Below are 21,287 nucleotides of genomic sequence, written 5' to 3'. Positions count from 1 at the left end.
CCTACACCCCTCTGCTTCCCGGCCATGTGTGTGACCCCTTCCCTCCCCTCTCCAGCTCCCCGCCCATTGCACCGGCGCGGGGGCTTTGCACTGTCTTCACGTCGGCGATTGCAGCAGGACCGTGCCAGTCACCGGAGACGTCAGGACCAACGGGACACCGACCCCCAGGCCCACTGCAAGCACGGAGATCCCAGAGACCCACAGCCAGCAGCAGCCCAGCCCCGTTCCAACTCCAGAGGAAAACTGCAAACTGGCCGGAGACGTCACGACCACCAGAAGCCGTTCCCCGAGCTGCGCCCCCTCATCGGGACACCGACCCCCAGGCCCACTGCAAGCACGGAGATCCCAGAGACCCACAGCCAACAGCAGCCCAGCCCCGCTCCAACTACAGAGGAACCTGGGTTGCGGATGACGGGGCGCAGCTCGGGGCGTCGTAGGGGCCCATCGGGGAGCGGGTTCCTGTTGGTCTTGACGTCTCCGGCCACCTGCCATCCTCCGGGAACTGTACCGCCCTTGCAGGAGAGTGGGGTTGTTTGCAGTTGCAGAGGGAGGGGGCAAGGGCGGTACAGTTTCCAGTCACAGCTCCAGTCCAGGGGGGTGGCCGGAGACGTCAGGACCAACGGGACACCGACCCCCAGGCCCACTGCAAGCACGGAGATCCCAGAGACCCACGGCCAGCAGCAACTCCAGCCCAGCCCCGCTCCAACTACAGAGGAACATGTAGGGGCAGAAGCTGATGGTGTGCAAGGTACGTCTTGTTCTTGGGGTGGCGGATGAGGGGGCGCAGCTCGGGCTGTGGGCATACTGCCACTTGTCGCCGTAGCGGCCCATTGGGGAGCGGATTCCTCTGGAGTTGGAGGGGGAGGGGGGTATTGTGCTGTTTGATCGCCCCCTGCTATCCCAGGGACAGGGAGACACAGCGGCTTTTTAGACTGGTGGGCAATCACTTCCAAAGTTCTGCCCACACAGTCAGTACACCTCTCCTACACTGCATTTCATACAAACATTTATTCTGCAAGAAAAAACTACATTGAAGACTCAAACACGCGACCGAGTTTACTGCCGAGATCAAGGCGCAAACTCGCGACCTTGCGGATATGAGCCGAGCACTCTACCACTGAGCCAGCCATTAAAATCTACGCTAAAAAATTTCCATTCCGAAGACCGACAAATTCTGAATTACGAAAAGTGTCTGGTCCCAAGGCTTTCGGATAAAAGGTTGTGCACCTGTATTGTGATTTTCTTAAGGTAAAAATGACAATAGGCTGCTATTTGAAATGCAACTCTCTTCCTCCCATTTCCCCTCCATCATTAGATCTGTGAATTATAAACCAGGGTTCCTTTCTATTGACATTTTGCACATGCTGCCACTGCAGAGTTTCAGTCATTGTCTTTCTTTTTTGTAAATATTTATTAGAAATGAGTGCAAATTCTCCTCTGGTTTGGTGTTCGACATGCTTCAGGATGTGTATCAAAATGGAAAGCATACTGTTCTGTAGAAGACGGTAGACTGCTCCAGGTGCTGGCATTAATCCAGAGAAACTAGACCTTGCAGATCTGTGTTATAGCCAGCTGAATGGCTGTTCCGTTCCCCACTGAGGCGGCCTCTTATTTTTGCTCTCCCTGAGCTGTCATTTGAGATTGCTAATTGGACACAGACTTTGCATAGACAAACAGTGACTTACAGGAAATGCATGGTTTGGAGTTTATCTGGGAAGTATGGGGAAGGTCCGAAACAGTCAAATAGTCTGAGGCAAGGAAAGTGTAGCTGCACTTTATAGTTCTCTTGGTATTTGCTTAATAATCAAATACATTTATTTCAAATTTATATTTTATCAAACGTTTTTGAAAACAGCATTGTATTCAGATTATCAAAGCAAAAAAAACTTTAGGAGGGAATGTGAAATCCTTCTCTGCAGCTGACGGGATTTTCCAAAAAGGATGACAACAGGATTTTACAGTTTGTGAGCAGGAAGTAACCACCACATTTTGTCACTCAGTGAGTTTATTTATTTTACACATTTAAAAGGTGTATTTAAAAACATTATCTAATCAAGATTTGTTGTTGTATTGGTGTCAGATATCTAATGCAAATATTGGTAATTGAGAGAGATACGAGTCTCCCTGTTCATATGTATCAATGTGGGGATACTTAATTCAGCAGTCTGTTACTAAACAGTCTCCTGATTGTGTTTTGTATTATTGAATCTTCACAGTTCCTTGTCTTTTGACTTTTAGTTGCTGTCAGACGTATGCATGCTAATGAAAATTTAAAAGAATTAGCACTTCATCAGAAAAATATCTGCATAAAAATCTTTGCAGACATTTTAATGTTTTAAATGTAACGTAAGAAAAATCATGATTTAAGCTAATTTCTGCAAAAAGATGAGAAATGGTGCACAACTTTTTTTTGTGCTGTCCCGGGCAGTACTTTGGATGAAATGGCTGCAACATGGTTGATGTATTATAAAACTGATTGCCGTTTCCATTTACATTGCATGTTCAAAATCATGATTGCAGTGGGGCTTGGAATATATTTTTACATTTCCCATTGCAGTAGCATGGTGGGTTTAATAGTCCATATTTGATTCGGAAGAATTCTTCGACATTTGAGTAAAATCTATGCCATCTGGTCTAAATGTATTATGGTTTCATTTGTGTGCGGTTGGTCAGTTTTCATGTACAACGTTTGGGTTATTGAACCTGGAATTGGGGATTTAGTTTTTAAAAGAATGGATTCTGTTCTCTCTACTTTCATAAGGGACTTTGCAGATGAAATAAGTTTCATATATCCGGAGTCATAAATGTCAACTCGTGGATGGTTTCTCATACATATCATGTAACATTTGGCACACAAAATTGCTGGAGAAACTCAGCGGGTGCAGCAGCATCTATGGAGCGAAGGTTCTTTAGTAACTTGTCAGTTTCTTTGTTGAACTAAATTAAGGCGCATGTTGCAATCAAAAGCGCTTGAACAATTGGTTGGGAAGAAAGCCAAACTGATCAGTCTGAAGAAGGGTTTCGGCCCGAAACGTCGCCTATTTCCTTCGCTCCATAGATGCTGCTGCACCCGCTGAGTTTCTCCAGCAATTTTGTGTACCTTCGATCTTCCAGCATCTGCAGTTCCTTCTTGAATACATGTAACATTTGGCATTAGGCATGTGACCCTAGCAGATCAGTGGCAGTCATCATTGATCGCTGACCAAATTGGAGCATGTTCCAAGTCTAAAATTGTGCATATAATATAACATTGTTAATTTCATATTTCACGTTATTTTGTTAAACACAAGAATCGACACCTTCACCGGACTTATTTATTTATCTCCACTTGAGCAGAGATACTTAAGATATATCAAGCCCAAATGTAAATTTGTTTCATTGGATGCTGTTTCATTTGGTTTACTAGGAAGTAATGCAGAGAGTTTGCCACAAATTTGCTGTTACATTCTGCAGATCTATATATATATCATAGGTTTTATAATTTGTTCAAATTGAGTTGATTGTCATGTGCACGGTGACCTACAGATACAGTGAAAAATTGTTTGCAGCAGCATCAGAGGAACACAAACTTGGGCAAACATACAAAAACAAATTATACATAAATTCCTCAAAATTCTAAAAGACTGCAAAATAAAACCAACACAGCAGTGAAAAATCATAATTAGAAAAAAAAGGTGGGCTATAGTATTCAGTTGTCGTATGATTAGGGGTGTATAGGTTGGTTCAAGAACATGATAGGTGTCGGAAAGCGGCTATTCCTGATATTGGTGGAGTGGGTCTTTGCACCTCTTGCCTGTTGGTAGCAGCTTAATTTTTACTTCCTATAGCATTTGTAGTTTTGGTCATATGTTGAAAGCAAAATTCCCAATGTAATCTAAGCAATGCATTCAGCACATCTCAAAATTCCTCGCACGTTGTGTTCTGGTTATCTGTTCTATCCGTAATTTTACTTTGCCATTGATAGATACAATTGCTGGTGTAGCTCAGTAAGTTAGGCAGCATTTTTGGAGAGAATGGATAGGTGACGTTAAGTGTTGGGACTCTTCTTCTGATTGATTGCAGAGGGGAGCGGGGGTAAAACCTGGATGAGAGAAGAGGGGCCAGACACATCATGGTCAGTTTTTTTCAGTCTGTCTGAAGAAGGGTCCCATCCTGAAATGCCACCTATCCATTCTGTCCCGAGATGCTACCTGACCGACTAGCTGAGTTACTCCATTTTGTGTTTATCTTTGGTATAAACTAGCATCTGTTGCTCCTTGTTCGTTTGCCATTGGTGTTTGATAGAAAAACGTATTGACTTGGAAATTCAATCTAAACATATTGACTTAGAAATTCAAACACATAATGCTTTTTTAAAACAATGATACATGTGAAAATATGTTTCGCTACAATGTTTTCAAGATTTAATCACACCATCTGTGGAAATACAATAAGCCATTTCATATAATGGATCATGTATGTGCAGATTAGCCATTTTCCACATTGGATCTGCATGTAATGACACTGCAGAACTTTTTAGAAATTAAGGAAAGCTTATTTTCCATAGTTCTGAAATGGTCCTGTCATCCCAACTGAATTTTAATAGCAATGCTTGATCTTCATTGGCACAATTGAAGTGAGGCTTTCTGAGTTGATACAGACTAGCATTTGCGAACCTGCCTCAGTTATATCTCCCGTCATTCTATTTAGCTCCTTGGTTCCCCTTTGAGGCTATCGATTTTTTTCTACACCTGGTCCATAATCCCATATTCCACTGTCACAGCCCCCCAATTGCAAAATCTGACACTCCATCCATGGTAAATCAAAAATAATTATTCTGTATTGCTAATCTTGTACTAATCCTCTGGGCCTCTGAAGGTGTTCTGCTGAAGGAATTGGAATACAAGCACTTTTAAAAAAAATTTTTTACTTTGAGTCATTGACATTTAAGTTCTATTAAAGACCGACAAAACTGGTGCTGGATGAATTTGGCATAGTACAGGAGAAGATATAGGCAGCTGCTTTTCATTGAGCTTCAGGTTATGGAGGATGAGACACTAACGAGGTGAACTTTGAAATTGTTCATCGTGTAAATAATTGATGCTGAAGAATGTTTTAGCACCACATTGAATGGGGTAAAGGGAGAGATGGATGACAGAGTTAGGAGTAATGGGTTTTGCGCAATAGGGGGATCATTATACTTTAAGTCATCTATTTTTCTTTTCTCGTTGTCTGCATTATCTATTTTAAAAGATCAGGATATTTAAGTTTTGTGTATGATGTCTGACTGGAAAGGTAACAACAGTGCACACTTGCATAGAGCCCCTTATATAATAATGCGTAACACAAATTAAATAATTAGTCCTGAGGTTTGCAGGGTTTGAGTGTGTTTGTTAGCATGACCATCGCACCATCTGATAACATTCAGTTTTGGGAAGGTAAATGTGCAAGAAGGTATTAAAAGATTACTTTTTATAACCTTAGTGATTCTTTATAAATTGCAGCATGTATTTCTGTCCTGTGTATGGCCATTGTTCAGGTCCTCCCAGTCTGTTTAAAAAAGGAAGATGCTTGTAAACATTCAGTAGACTGGGCAGCATAAGTGACAAACTATGTTAACCAGCTGTATCACATTTTGTTCTGCCCATCTGTAATTTTCTTTGCCCATCCTCCTTCCCTACACTATGCTATCTCTATAACTGAACTAATATTTTGTGACTCTGAAAGTCAAAACTAATTTGAGGACTCTGTCACTGAAAAGTGGAGTGGTTAACTTGTGATATTGATCAATGTACATCACTAAACAAAATAATTTAACTGCATTTACCTTTACAGTTCATATTGACAACCTCGCTCAAATGATTGGGGCTGTGGTTGGTATAAAGGGGAGGGATAAAATATAAATGGTAAATGATCTTATCAGCTCAGCACAACTGAGCTTTGTCGTTGCAGTCAGTACTAAGTCCAGGAACAGAGTAGGACCAGCATCTGACCTGCAGCTTGTTTGATCCAGGTTGCAAGATGGAAGGCAAGAACCCACCAATTAATTTTGTTAGCTGGTATGATTGCTTTGATGATCATTTAGCTGAACACTTGCCCGCACAAGGTGCTTAACTTGTTCCTGCAATTTCAGATTCGACGTCCATGTCTTTCATTGCCTTGATTCAATGATTCAGACCTGTTGATCATTGCATTTACCAAGCAATTTGAAACTCTGGGCTTATTTTTGCCCAAATCTGTCTTTGAACAGTTTTAGTCTGCTGATTTGATCTCATTAATGTGCTTTACGTTTTGTGAAGAGAACATGAATCCATACGCTCATAAATGGATTTATGATCGGGGATCGTGCCAGCCAGCCACAGTGTTCTCTCTCTCTCTCTCTCTCTCTCTCTCTTTTTTAATATTGGTTAAGGAATAAATATTAATGTTAAATCTTTGTGATGCATCATCTATACCCGTTTACATAAATCTGAAATGTGACCTATTTAGGTTCTCCAGAGATGCTGTCAAACCCACTGAGTTATTCCAGCACTTGATATTTTTTTTTGGAAAGCAACATCTGCAGTTCCATGTTTCTAATCTCTACCCTCGACTACATGGGAACCTCTTCCGCAAAAGACTAAATGAGGCATAATTTACACTCACTACACTGGAGAGTTAAGATGCATTATGCATTAAATTCCCTTGAACGAGTTTTGAATCGACTAATCCAGGTTAGGGTGTGTTTATTTCCTTCGCTCCATAGATGCTGCTGCACCCGCTGAGTTTCTCCAGCTTTTTTGTGTAGGGTGTGTTTATAATTGAACTGATTGAGGACATGTAGGGAATAAATTGCCAACGTGGGATCTATTAATTTTAGTGAGAATATGGTAACATTTAAAGTGACTTGGAAGATGTCAATTAAATAAGTGGCTCCTTGAGAACTCGCACAAGTGTGATGGACTGAGTTGTTTTCTGGATTTAAATTTTTTTTTTCCTGAGAATAAAAATATTCTAAGGTATATCTGCAGTTTCCTATTATTTAATTACACAAACTTCTAATGCCATCAAATTTTCAGATGTCATCAACTACAGGCCAAACTATCAAACTTGATGTAAATTAGCTTATGGCTAAGACAAGGCAGATTTCATAGAAAAATAGAAACATAGAAAATAGGTGCAGGAGGAGGCCATTCGGCCCTTCGAGCCAGCACCGCCATTCATTGTGATCATGGCTGATCGTCCCCTATCAATAACCCGTGCCTGCCTTCTCCCCATATCCCTTGACTCCACTAGCCCCCAGAGCTCTATCTAACTCTCTCTTAAATCCATCCAGTGATTTGGCCTCCACTGCGTTCTGTGGCAGGGAATTCCATAAATTCACAACTCTCTGGGTGAAAACGTTTTTTCTCACCTCAATCTTAAATGACTTCCCCTTTATTCTAAGACTGTGGCCCCTGGTTCTGGACTCACCCAACATTGGGAACATTTTTCCAGCATCTAGCTTGTCCAGTCCTTTTATAATTGTATATGTTTCTATAAGATACCCCCTCATCCTTCTAAACTCCAGTGAATACAAGCCTAGTCTTTTCAATCTTTCCTCATATGACAGTCCAGCCATCCCAGGGATCGATCTCGTGAACCTACGCTGCACTGTCTCAATCACAAGAATGTCCTTCCTCAAATTAGGAGACCAAAACTGTACACAATACACCAGATGTGGTCTCACCAGAGCCCTATACAACTGGCATGAATTTCATTAACAGGTGGCCAAGTTGCTAGGGAACCATATGGTGGCTCAGCAAATTAGTAATTGTCCATGGATATTCAAGATTAACTAATCTCTAAAGAGACTGTGTGCTTTATATATCTGCATCTTTTAGCTGTGTGACCACGTGTGTGCATGTTGTGAGATAGGAAATTTCGTTTCATTTCAGTGTATTATAAACAATTCTGAGTAAAACATTAGATGGTGAGCTGGATGCAGAATGAAGCCACCTCTTCCAGTTGATCTCATCTAAAAATAAAGAAATTGCACACAGGGTACTGTTTATGATTTTTTTTGCTAGTTGATAGTCAATATTGGAATTGTGCCTGGAAGGTCATGTTTGACTAATCTTCTTGAATTTTTTGAAGAGGTTACTAGGGAAATTGATGAGGGTAAAGCGGTGGATGTTGTCTATATGGACATCAGTAAGGTTCCACATGGAAGGTTGGTTAAGAATGTTCAATTGTTGGGTATTAATAGTGGAGTAGCAAGATGGATTCAACAGTGGCTGAATGGGAGATACCAGAGAGTAATGGTGGATAACTGTTTGTCAGGTTGGAGGCCGGTGCCTCGGGGATCTGTGTTGGGTCCACTGTTGTTTGTCATATACATCAATGATCTGGATGTTGGTGTGGTAAATTGGATTAGTAAGTATGCAGATGATACTAAGATAGGTGGTGTGGATAATGAAGTCGATTTTCAAAGTCTACAGAGAGATTTAGGCCATTTGGAAGTGTGGGCTGAAAGATGGCAGATGGAGTTTAATGCTAATAAGTGTGAGGGTCTACATCTTGGCAGGACAAATCAAAATATGACGTACATGGTAAATGGTAGCGAATTGAGGAATGCAGTTGAACAGAGGGATCTAGGAATAACTGTGCATAGTTCCCTGAAGGTGGAATCTCATGTAGATGGGGTGGTAAAGAAAGCTTTTGGTGTGCTGGCCTTAATAAATCAGAGCATTGAGTATAGAAGTTGGGATGTAATGTTAAAATTTTACAAGGCATTGGTGAGGCCAATTCTGGAGTATGGTGTACAATTTTGGTCGCCAAATTATAGGAAAGATGTGAACAAAATAGAGAGAGTACAGAGGAGATTTACTAGAATGTTGCCTGGGTTTCAGCACCTAAGTTACAGAGAAAGGTTTGACAAGTTAGGTCTTTATTCTTTGGAGCGCAGAAGGTTAAGGGGGGACTTGATAGAGGTCTTTAAAATTATGAGACGGATAGACAGAGTTGACGTGGATATGCTTTTTCCATTGAGAGTAGGAAAGATTCAAACACGAGGACATGATTTGAGAATTAAGGGACAAAGGTTTAGGGGTAACATGAGGGGGAACTTCTTTACTCAGAGTGGTAGCTGTGTGGAATGAGCTTCCAGTGGAAGTGGTGGAGGCAGTTTCGATTTTATCATTTAAAAATAAATTGGATAAGCATATGGACGGGAAAGGAATGGAGGGTTATGGTCTGAGTGCAGGTAGATGGGACTAGGTGAGAGTAAGTGTTCGGCACGGACTAGAAGTGCCGAGATGGCCTGTTTCCGTGCTGTAATTGTTATATGGTTAATAGTCTAATACGCTAAGAATGTTTGTCTACCAGTGTTTGGCTTCTCATTTTTGTTGCAATTTTGTTTGCAAAATTTTTTTTTAAAGTAGGGGGGAATGGCATGATCTACTGGGTAGCAGTTCTCTGTCTCCTTGTATGCTTCTAAAATGTGAACTACATACTGCAGGCATTCCTTAGCACAAATAAATACCATCAATTCTGTCTTTATCATCGTCCAAATTCATTGGAAGGATACGTGAATCAATGTCATTGACTTCTCTCAGACCAACATCAGTGGTGTTGAGGCCCTTATCCACTTGGTCAACGACATTGGGTAGGCCACATATCCACTGCAATAGACCCACTATTGCAAGGTTTGTCATGAGAAGAGTTTAGCCTGTGGACAGAGGAAGAAAATACAAGGATATGTTCAAAGCCTCTTTGAAGATGTGCAGCACACCCTCTAACTCCCAGAAAGCTCTGAACTATTCCAGTTTTAAGTAGAGGTGGAGCATTTGGCAAGGTATGGAGAAGCTCAAGGCCTGCACTGGAGACTTTGCATTAGCAGAAGTAGACATCTTCAAATTACCCACGCCGTCTGGATTGTCCTAATTCTTTAGTGAACTTGAAGCAGCATTGAATTGTTGTTGAATGACAGAATTGACTTCTCTTGCAAAAACATCTTCAATTACTGTATAGCTAGACAATTGGCTCCAGTGCCGTCATTACATTTGCTGGCAACACCACTGTTGTTGGATGAATAATGGGTAATTGCATCAGAGTACAGGAGAGGGATTGAAAGTCTGATTGAATGGTACCAGAACAAAAATCTTGTTCTCAAGGTTGCCATCGTTGCCATCGCAAAGATTGCTCATCAATGCCTATTTTTCCTTAAAAGATTGAGGAGATTTGGTATGACAACAAATTTCAAACTTCTACGTTTGTATGTATGGTAGAGAGCATGCTGATTGCTGGCATCACAGCCTGGTCTGGCAACTTCAGTGCCCAGGAACAAAGACCTCAGAGGATGGTAGTCCCTGCCCAATCCACCATTGAGCTGATTAGCTGAATAATGCATAATATCAGGCCATTTGGCCCACCAAATCCATCTGACCGATTGATTGTCCTTTCGCATTATGTTAACTGTTCAATGCTATCCCACTTTCACATGCACTCTCTGCATAGAAACATAGAAAATAGGTGCAGGAGGCCATTCGGCCCTTTGAGCCATTCATTGTGATCATGGCTGAATGTCCCCAATCAATAACCCGTGCCTGCCTTCCCCCCATACTAGTTAACTGGCCTCTGCATACTAGTGGAAATTTACAGAGGCCAGTTAACCTACATGCTAGCACATCTTTGGGATGTGGGAGATTGGAGGAAACGCATGTGATCACAGGGAGGACGTGCGAATTCCACACGGACAGCACCCAAGACCAGGATCGAACCCTGGTCTCTGGTGCTGTGCGACAATGACTCTACCAGGTATTGATCTCGTCCCACTCAATGGGAGAAGCTACCTTAAAGGCAACCAACATCCCACATCACCCTGGTAATGTGCTCATCTCTACCATCAGGAAAAAGGTACAGGAGCCTGAAAACCCTAACCACCAGGTTCAAGAAAAGCTAACGTCAACAGCTATTGCATTTTTGGTGGCCTGTTAAATTGCAGCAAAAATGCCATTGTTCCATTGTCGTTGCCTATGACAATTAAACACTCTTCATCTTGGTTTCATGATCATTGATTGGATAAAATATTGGTATGGTATTATCTTGATTATTTTAAGAAGTCTGGATTGAGAAGATGAACCTAAATCGCACAGTGGAAATTCGAAAATTGAATTTATTTTTATTCTGGATTCACTAAAAGTGACCATAGCTTTTTCAGCTAGTCAATTGAAACTCAGCTCGTTTACTTGTGTTCTTTCAAGGACAGAAGCTTGCTGTTCTCGCCCTGTCTAATTTGTATGCAACTTTTGTCACACGGTGTGCTTGACTCGTATATGACTCTAAATGGTTTAACAAGCCGCTCACTTAAAAATGGCCTTTCCCACAGTAAATTGGAATGAGAAATTAATGTGGAGGATTAAGGCCTTTTCAAAATATGTCAAGTCATGATTTGAAAATGCATTGCAAACTCTAATCTGTTTTCATTTGCCTAGATTACTAAAACTATTTGAATAATTACAATTTTACCATATTTTCTGAAGATATATATTGATTTACAACTTGCAATTGATTGAACTACAATACCGGAGTGAAATATAACTGAAAGGTACCAGTTTGAATGATTAAAGCATTATTAATTAATTAATTGCGGTTTTAATTGCACTGTTAGTCAGGATTCTAAATTTAAATTTTCTTCCATTTTCATGTAACAATTTCAGTCCAAAGTAATTCAAAATGTACAGTGCTCACTCACAATTGGTTCAGATTACAGATATTTGTAATGTGAACCAATTAAAGTACATTTTTAAGACTTGGTTAATTGCTGTTAACACGCATGTTATTCAGTCTAATGTGTTCCCAATATTCTTTTGGGAGGGATGTTGCATTTTGCTTGCAGGGCACACTCAATGTGCCTCTGCTTCCAGCCATGCCTACTGGAGTGGTGATTACAGGTTGAATTATACTTTTCACTGGTATTTTTCTGAAATGTTACAAAAATGAAGTCATGATTTGTGCCTTTAATCGCAGTTTACAAATAGAGTATTGAATGTCAGATCAATACATTGATGCTCCTAATTGAAGTTACCCTTGGTGGTGCTAACATGCCTCTTGGCTGGATGCAAAATGTGTAAAGCAGGAGTGTCTCATGGCAATAATTCCATGCACTATCAAACTAGGCTTACGCAGTATTTTGGCAAGAAGGTGACTAGACTGCTCCATGGTTGATTGACTTCATAGTATTTGGTGCTAAATTTGAGTAGGGAAATATATTAACATCTGGCAATCCCATGTAATTATTCAGTTGGATTTTGCATCCAACCACAACATCAGTAAAGTTGAAATAATATAAATTGATTAAAATACTACTACTTTGAATTTTAAAACTCTGCTGCATTATGTTACTGGGATGTAGAAACATTGGGGGAAAAAGGTGCAGGAGTAGGCCATCTAGCTTTTCGAGCCATCACCGCCATTCAATATGGTCATGGCTGATCATCTAAAATCAGTACCCTGTTCCTGCTTTTTCCCCATATCCCTTGATTCCTTTAGCCTTAAGAGCTAGATCTATCTCTCTCTTGAAAACGTCCAGTGAATAAGCGAGTTCGGTATTCCGAAAAACGCAAGGAATCATGGTATTGGTCAAAGGTCACTCGCGATCAACATTCTCGGCAACTGCTGCTGCATGTATACAGACCTGCATTTCATCCGTAGTCAGGATCGAACCCGGGTATCCGGTGCTGCGAGCGCTGTTAAATTGCTACTGGACCGTCCTCGTCCCCTCCTGTGTCCCATCCCTGTCTGGGGCTAACTCCAGCTTAACTCTGCCTGTCCCGCCGGGTTAACCGACAGCCCTGGACTGACGGGACACCGACCCAGAGCAGTGGAGTTGCCGCTTCTTCTCCGCACTGGCTGCAACCCTGGGCCGCCACTGCAACGGGCCGGTGTTCCGTCAGTCCAGGGCTGTCAGTTAACCCGGCAGGACAGGCAGAGTTGAGCTGGAGTTAGCGCTTCTTCTCCACACTGGCTGTAAGCCTGGGCCGCCACTGCAATGGGCCGGTGTCCTGTTAGTCCAGGGTCACCTCGGACATCTCCGGCTGCCTCCAGACAGGGGTGGGACACTCTGGAGGGGACGGGGACGGTTCAGTAGCAATTCAACAGCGCTTGCACCGCCGGAGATCCTGACTACGGATGAAACGCGAATCTGTATTCATGCAGCAGCACAGCTGCCGAGAATGTTTATCGTGAGTGACCTATGACCTGGGCATGCGCAGCCGGAATACCGAAATCGCTTATAGGCCTCCACTGCTTTCTGTGGCAGAGAATTCCACAGATTCACAACTCTCTGGGTGAAGAAGTTTTTCCTCATCTCAGTCCTAAATGACCTACCCCCTTGTTCTTAAACTGTGACCCCTGGTTCTGGCCTCACCCAACATCGGGAATATTTTTCCTACTTCTACCTTGTCCAATCCTTTAACACTTTTATGTGTTTATATAATTTTACCCTCTCATCCTTCTAAATTCCAGCGAATGCATGCCCAGTCGACACATTCTTTCATCATACGTCATATGTGGAATTCATCATATGTGGGATTCTTTCACATAAATCAGAAATTATATACTTTGCTCCAGGGAGGAAGTAAGCACAAACTAATTGCTTCATATATGAAGGATAATTGAAGGGCAGTCAACAAAGCTTTTACATGCAGAGATGAGACCAATTGTTGTATAGAGAGCCTATGGTGAGTCATCCGGAAACCTCACACTATAGACAAATTCAGTAGTAAGTTCCAGATATTAATTTAGCTGAGGATGCTTGGATTTGGTTTATGCACATCACGATATTATCAAACCTCTGATCTGCATATTTATAAAAGTTAAGTCATCTGCAAAAATAAAAAATGATTAATCACAGATTTTTATGATAAATGATTGGGATGGTTACATTAATGTCACTCTGTATCCATTGGATGTTATAATGTATACAGAGGTTTGGTTTGTCCATAAACAACACTCTACCTGCTGTTCGTTTGATTTGTTGACAGTAAAGGGTTTTGCTTTTAATTTTCTTCTCAAAAAGGGCCATTCATTGGTTAACTTGCCAAATCCATCACCCACTGTCTCACTTTAGACGGTATTGACTTTATTTAACTGAAAAGTAGAGGATAACCATGCTTACTGGAAAAAAAAAATCAGTTTAGAAAGATTTTTATGCATTACAAAATGTATAATACAAATAAAATGTGTATTCACAGCTTCAAAGTTAAGTACTACTGGCATGCTTTTGTCTTTTTTGCCTGGCTTATAACTTTGAAAATCAAAAGTCTAATGTTTCAATAGACAATAGGTGCAGGAGTAGGCCATTCGGCCCTTCGAGCCAGCATCACCATTCAATGCGATCATTGCTGATCATCCACAATCAGTACCCCGTTCCTGCCTTCTCCCCATATGGTCTGACTCCACTAGAGCCCTATCAAGCTCTCTCTTGAAAGTATCCAGAGAACCGGCCTCGCTCTGAGGCAGAGAATTCCACTAACTCACAACTCTCTGTGTGAAAAAGTGTTTTCTCACCTCCATTCCAAATGCCTTGCCCCTTATTCTTAAACTGTGGCCCCTGGTTCTGGACTCCCCCAACATCGAGAACATGTTTTCTGCCTCTAGCGTGTCCAATCCCTTAATAATCTTATGTTTCAATAAGATCCTCTCTCATCCTTCCAAATTCCAGAGTATACAAGCCCAGCCGCTCCATTCTCTCAGCATATGACAGTTCCGCCATCCCGGGAATTAACCTTGTGGGCCCATGCTGCCTTCCTGTTTTTGCTACCAAAGTGGGTAACCTCACATTTATCCACATTAAACTGCCTCTGCCCACTCACCCAACCTGTCCACTTCACCCTGCATCCTCATAGCATCCTCCTCACAGTTCACACTGCCACCCAGCTTTGTGTCATCTGCAAATTTTCTAATGTTACTTTGAATCCCTTCATCTAAATCAATGATGTATAATTGTAAATAGCTGCGGTCCCAGCACCGAGCCTTGCGGTACCACGCTTGTCACTGCCTGCCATTTCTGAAAGGGACCCATTAATCCCTACTCTTTGTTTCCTGTTTGCCAACCAATTTTCTATCCATGTCAGCACTTCATTTTCATTTGGTGCCTTCATCAAAAAGCTCAATGTCACTTCTAAAACTTACTAATAAATCTGTAAATTTACAGCCGATAATGTCTGGTTAGTTTGCGTCACTGACTTTGAATCTGTTCTAGAACCTTGAACTTCAGGGCAAGGCTGAGAAAATGCATGAATAGATTACTTTAATCTTTTAGCTTCAACAGGTGTCAATATAATTATAAAATAGTACATCTATCGTAAGTTCCATCAGATTTAACAGTTGAATATGTACATATGTTTAGTATGGATGCTAATTGAATATTAATATTTAAGTTTCTGAAACGTGAAAACTTAAGATGTGATCCATCAAGGAACAAAAACAAAACATGGCTGCTGTTCTTGTGTTTGTGGACAAAATGGGGCATCTTCAGTTGGTTGACTTCAGGCCCTGCATGTTGGTGATTCTGTGGTTGCTAAGGAAACACTTGTTTTAGTGTGTTGTTTCCTATAGTGCAAATGAAGCGGAAACAGCTGTTGTTGTTTAAGCTTTTAGTATGTTCAGATCTGCTTGCGAAGGAAACTCAAATAATATAGTTAAAAATCATTTGATGGGTCTTTATCTCACAGACAGAAACCTTGTGTATTTCATTAGATTAAGTGTGAACTGGGAAGAACATCCAACCAGTACAAGTTTACATAGCTTTCATATCTGTTTCCCTTGTCCTTTTTTTTTATTAATTAGCTCCTTGTTTGAATGTTGTGGTGTTTTGGATTCCATTTTTAATTTCTAGACAATTTGGTAATTTGTCTAGGTGATTGTTAAAGTATTCTCTAGATTTGTCTGCCTAAACAATTTGCTGTAGATAATTTAACTTGCACCATTGCGATATCTTAAACATGAATATATGATCAGGAATGGAAAATTTTAATTGTTTAAATGGAAAATATTGGCATTACACAATGATCCTCTCATAATAAAAATCTTAGAACTAAACTCAATCTTCATGATAGTTGTGCAAGACATCGATGATGCTGCACTTAGTATTGTGTTCAGTTTTGGTCACCCTTCTTTTTGAAGAATATTGTGAAGCTCGAAAGAGTGCATTTATGATTTCCAAGAATATTGCCCAAAGTGAGGCTATAGGGAGCTATAACCTGGGCTATAGGGAGAGGTTGGCAAAGCTCAGACTTTATTTCTTGGGTCACAGGAAGCTGAGGGGTAATCTTATAGACATGTATGAATCATGAGGGGAATAGATAGGGTTAATCCAGAGTAGGGGAATCAAGAACCGGAGGACTTCGGTTTAAGGTGAGAGGGGAAAGATTTAAAAGAAACATTTTAAAAGGCTGATGGGTAAATGGAATGAGCAGCCAGATGAGGTAGTTGAGGTAGGTACTATAAAAACATTTAAAATGTATTTGGACAGGCACATGGATAGAAAACGTATAGAGGGATATGGACAAAACACAGGCAAGTGGGACAAGAGGCATCTTGGCGGGCCTTGGGCCGAAGGGCTTGTTTCTGTACTGGGTGACTGATTTGCACGCTACACTAGTGTGTTTTTAAAAGGTATAATAAGACTAAGTTTTAACAAATTGTGAAATGAATATTAGCTTATTTCTGCGTCTGTGGGCAACATTGATGATCACTTGAATATGACTGTAGCTTTGGCAGACAAATACAGAAGTACAAAGAGCAGAACAATATTCGGAACTCCTGAACAAATTATACTTTAGAGCAGGGGTCGGCAACCTTGTTCTGCATAGGGGCCGGGACGCATGTCTGTGAGCAGATGGCAGGACACATCCATCACCTGTATACATGGATCCTGCCCCGGATGGCAGGCATCAAATCGCCTTGTCTACCTTCAATTTTTCCAGCATCTGCAGTTCTTTCTTAAACGTGTTCACAGAAGGTGCGTGGCCATGCCGGCGGCTTTGCGCAGGATGCGGTACAGCCAGAGCTCGGCCGCACTCGAGGGGGGGGGGGGGCGGCGGGAGGAGGGGCGCTCGGCTGTGCTTGGGGAGTGGGGGGGGGGGGGGGGCTCGGCGGGCCGGATGTTTACGGGGGGGAAAAATCCGCCTGCGTACGGCCCAGGAACCGTAGGTTACCGACCCCTGCTTTGGAGGTTCAGAATGGTGGCTTAACTGCCAAGTTTGTGCATTTCATAGAACATATTTCACTGTAACCTTCAGTTGTAAAGACCTTGATATTAACAATGAATCCAGATTAAGTATTGATCTCTGCTTTTAGCCACATTCAAACTTGACCTTAAATTTTAAGTATGTACATAATCTGGTCAATATTGAGAGGGTGCTGCTTTGACAGAGGTACTGTGCTCTAAGACATTGCGCAATTATCACTTTTTTAATAATCAAATTGTGTGCTGTATTCTACAATTTGACCTTCCCTCTTTTACTGCATGCCCATACTAACTGTGCTCCCTAATCCTCTTCTGAGTAGACTAATTGCAAAGCAGCGGAAATAAAAAAATAATTCACTATAATTAAGAAAGAAATGGATGTACACCACAGGAATGCCAAAAATAATTATCTCTTAACTATTTTAGTTCAAAATTGATGTTGGTTTATTATTGTCAAGTGAACCGAGATACAGTGAAAAAGTTTCATGTACTATGTGTCTTTGAAACGTCCCCAGGTTTGCGGATGACACAAAGCTGGGTGGCAGTGTGAGTTGTGATGAGGATGCTATGAGGCTGCAGATTGACTTGGATAAGTTGGATGAGTGGGCAGATGCATGGCAGGCAGTATAATGTGGAAAAATGTGAGGTTTTCCACTTTGGTGTCAAGAACAGAAAGGTAGATTATTATCTAAATGGTGTCGGATTAGGAAAAGGTGAGGTGCAATGAGATCTGGGTGTGCTTGTACAGTAGGCAGTGAAGAAAGCTAATGGCATGTTGGCCTTCATTGTGAGAGGATTTAAGTTTAGGGCCCTGGTGAGAACGCACCTGGAGTATTGTGTGCAATTTTGCTCTCCTGATTTGAGGAATGACATTATTGCTATTGAGGGAGTGCAGCGTAGGTTCACGAGGTTAATTCCAGGGATGGCAGGAATGACATATGATGAAAGAATGGGTCGAATGGGCTTGTATTCACTGGAATTTAGAAGGATGAGAGGGCATCTCATAGAAACAGATAAAATTCTTAAAGGATTGGATAGCCGATGTTGGGGGAGTCCAGAACCAGGGCTCACAGTTTAAGATGGTAGGCCATTTAGGACTGAGACAAGGAAAAACTTCTTCACCCAGAGAGTTGTGAATCTTTGGAATTCTCTGCCACAGAAGGCAGTGGAGGCCAATTCATTGGGTGTTTTCGAGAGTTAGATTTATCTCTTGGGGCTAAATAAATCAAGGGATATGGGGGGAAAAGCAGGAACGGGGTACTGATTTTAGATAGCCATGATCATATTAAATGGCTCGAAGGCCTGAATGGTCTACTCTTGCACGTATTTTTCTATGTTTCTATCCATTCAAATCATACCATGCATGCATACAATCAAACTACACAGAAGTATAATAGAGAAAAGGGAAGAATTGCCTGAGTGCAGAATACACTGTTACAGCATTGTTAGTACTACAGAGAATGTGCAGACTATTTTTAAAAGGTGGCATGGTGGGTTGGGATATCAGGACAACACCCTTAGCTTTAAGAGGTCCATTCAGCAGGGAAGCTGATAAGGGAGAAGAGGGAATGACTGAGGTGTAAATGCTTCATATTTGTGGTTACAGCTACAGTTCTCTGAAATTACTTGTGATCTCTGCAATTGCTTAAAGTAAAGCAGTGGCGAAGCATCTCAGTAGGGCACTTTCCACAGGACATCTGTACCATTCAGCACCATTGAATCGGAGACATGTACACCACACCATTTCCTGAAGTTGTAACTCCTTCATCTTGTTGGCATGAGGAGGGTGCTGTTATCTTGACACCATGTTGCTGTGCTTTCTATCCTTCCAATACTCTGTATCATTGTTTGAAATCTGGCCCATGGCTGGACATCATCTGCAAGGATATAAATGAAGTTGGAGCAGAATTTGGCTGCTCAGTATATAGTAGGGAGTATTATAAGGAGCTGAGAATGCATCTTTGTGGGACGTTGAGAATTATCGTGGAAGATATTTTGTCACCTAATTTATGGGTCAGGATGTTGAGGATCCAGTTGCAGAGGGTGGTACTGAATCCTCAATCCAGGAATTTGGAGATGAATTTGGTTGGAATTTTGGCATTTGAAGTATGAGGTATAGTCAATAATTAGGAGTCTGATGTAGGTGTCCTGGTTATCCAGATGTTCCAGAGCTGAATGTAGGGCCAGGGAGATGGCATCTAGGCTAGACCTGTTGTAACGGTCTTCCAGCTAGTCAGCACAGGTTTTGAGGCCAAGCTTCTGGAGGGTATCAACCCAAAGTGTCATCTGTCCATTCTCTCCACAGATACTGCATGATCTGCTGAGTTCTTCCAGTTCAATATTCCAGCACCTGCAGTTTTTGTCTCCATTCTTGGGGTTGGTCTGGTTAAAGTCACTGGTTATTATGAACCAGACCTCTGGGTACTTTTTCTTTGTGACAGTTCTAGTTACATATACAAATAAAACAGTGGTCATCTGAAGATAAATAAAATGTATATATTTATTGCCTCTTCTGCCTGGTCATAATGAACAATATATAACCATATAACAATTACAGCACCGGAAACAGGCCATCTCGGCCCTTCAAGTCCGTGCCGAACACTTATTTTCCCCTAGTCCCATCTACCTTCACTCAGACCATAACCCTCCATTCCTTTCCCGTCCATATACCTATCCAATTTATTTTTAAATGAGAACATCGAACCTGCCTCCACCACTTCCACTAGAAGCTCATTCCACACAGCTGCCACTCTCTGAGTAAAGAAGTAAAAAATGGTTTTCTAAAATCCATACTTAACCTCACTTGTTAACAATCAAGACTACTTGTGCTTGCAAGTTAGTTCCCGGCCATGTCTGGACTATATGTTGGGACTATGCAAATCTATGTATTGATGTAGAACAATAATAAAGATTTAGTTGATTTTATCCTATCTGAAAATTTCCAATATTGAGGAATTAATCTCAATGGCCATAAGTCTCTTGTCAAGAACTGCTGGTAAGATTATGATTCTGTGCAGGAAGCTGTCAAGGGGCACAGACTTCTGATGGTAGCACAATTAATGTATACAATAAAATTATTTGTTGGACGAATGTTTTGCCTTCTCGGCTTTTTATTTCAGCATTTTTCATTTAATTTAAAAAATAATAATTTAAACGTGCAGGATGCCAAAGCTGGTTGTTTGGTTTAAATAGTCAGTCTCGAACTGTGAGCTATAGGATACTGGGCTGAATGCTTATTCCAAAGAGTGTAGGAAAGTAAATGAATTCGGTCATCTCCCTGGGTGATGTTCCCAGCGCCAAAGATGCCCTTCACATTCCTGTATAGATCAACACAGCACATGTCTGTGGCGACCATGATGCTAGTCTAACTAATCCCATTTCCTTGCACATGTCTGTATGCTTCTATTACCTGCCTGTTCGTGTTGCGGTCTATCTGTCTCTTAAATATTGTTATCTACTTCTACCATCTTCCCTGGCAACGGAGAGAAAATCTTATTGTTTTGTGAGTGCTCAAGATCAGGCACGTCAAAGCCAAGAGTGAATTGGCTCAACCATATTTTGCGGGAGTATTGCAAATTGAATTTTCTCACCTTTGATTTGATTTGATTCCTTTATTGTCATTCAGACCTTTCGGTCTGAACGAAATTTCGTTGCCTGCAGTCATACACAATAATAATAAATAACAAAACATACAATAAACGCAAATTAACATCCACCACAGTGAGTTCACCAAGCACCTCCTCACTGTGATGGAGGCAAAAGTCTTAGTCTCTGTCTCTTCCCTTCTTGTTCTCCCTCTGCGCTGAGGCGATCCAGGCCGAAGATGCTGCCCTCCAGTCCAGCGGACCTCCGTAGTGATGTCGCCGCTGCCGAAAGCCGGAACGCCGTCTCCGCTCCGAGTTGGCCCGCTACAGCCTCAGCTCCGAGTCGGGCCGCTGCCGAAAGCTGGAACGCCGCCTCACGAGTCGGGCCACCGCTGCCTCAGCTCCGAGTCCCGCAGCCTCAGCTCCGAGTCGGGCCGGGAACGGGAAACAAGAACTCTTGTCATTTTCATTCCTACAGAATTCCTGGAAGAGCATGAGCCTTCTCTTGGGAA

The 21,287-nt window shown here is 41.7% G+C and overlaps 1 protein-coding gene across 3 annotated transcripts in view; it reads left to right on the top strand.

The window, feature by feature from the left end:
* ptp4a3 (protein tyrosine phosphatase 4A3) overlaps positions 1-21,287 on the top strand; it is a 96,459-nt gene that overhangs the window by 31,415 nt on the left and 43,757 nt on the right. Inside the window, exon 1 of one of the 3 annotated variants that reach the window (XM_033019934.1) lies at positions 1,736-1,999. The exons of the other annotated variants lie outside the window; for them this stretch is intronic. The gene's annotated coding sequence lies outside the window, so the exon portion shown is untranslated. Of the gene's footprint in view, positions 1-1,735; positions 2,000-21,287 lie in introns of those variants that run through there. 3 annotated transcript variants of the gene reach the window in all.

This window comes from Amblyraja radiata, chromosome 4 (assembly GCF_010909765.2).
Source record: "Amblyraja radiata isolate CabotCenter1 chromosome 4, sAmbRad1.1.pri, whole genome shotgun sequence".
Taxonomy (NCBI): domain Eukaryota; kingdom Metazoa; phylum Chordata; class Chondrichthyes; order Rajiformes; family Rajidae; genus Amblyraja; species Amblyraja radiata.
The sequence above is the reverse complement of the archived record's forward strand: the minus strand, read 5'-3'. Positions and strand labels throughout refer to the sequence as shown.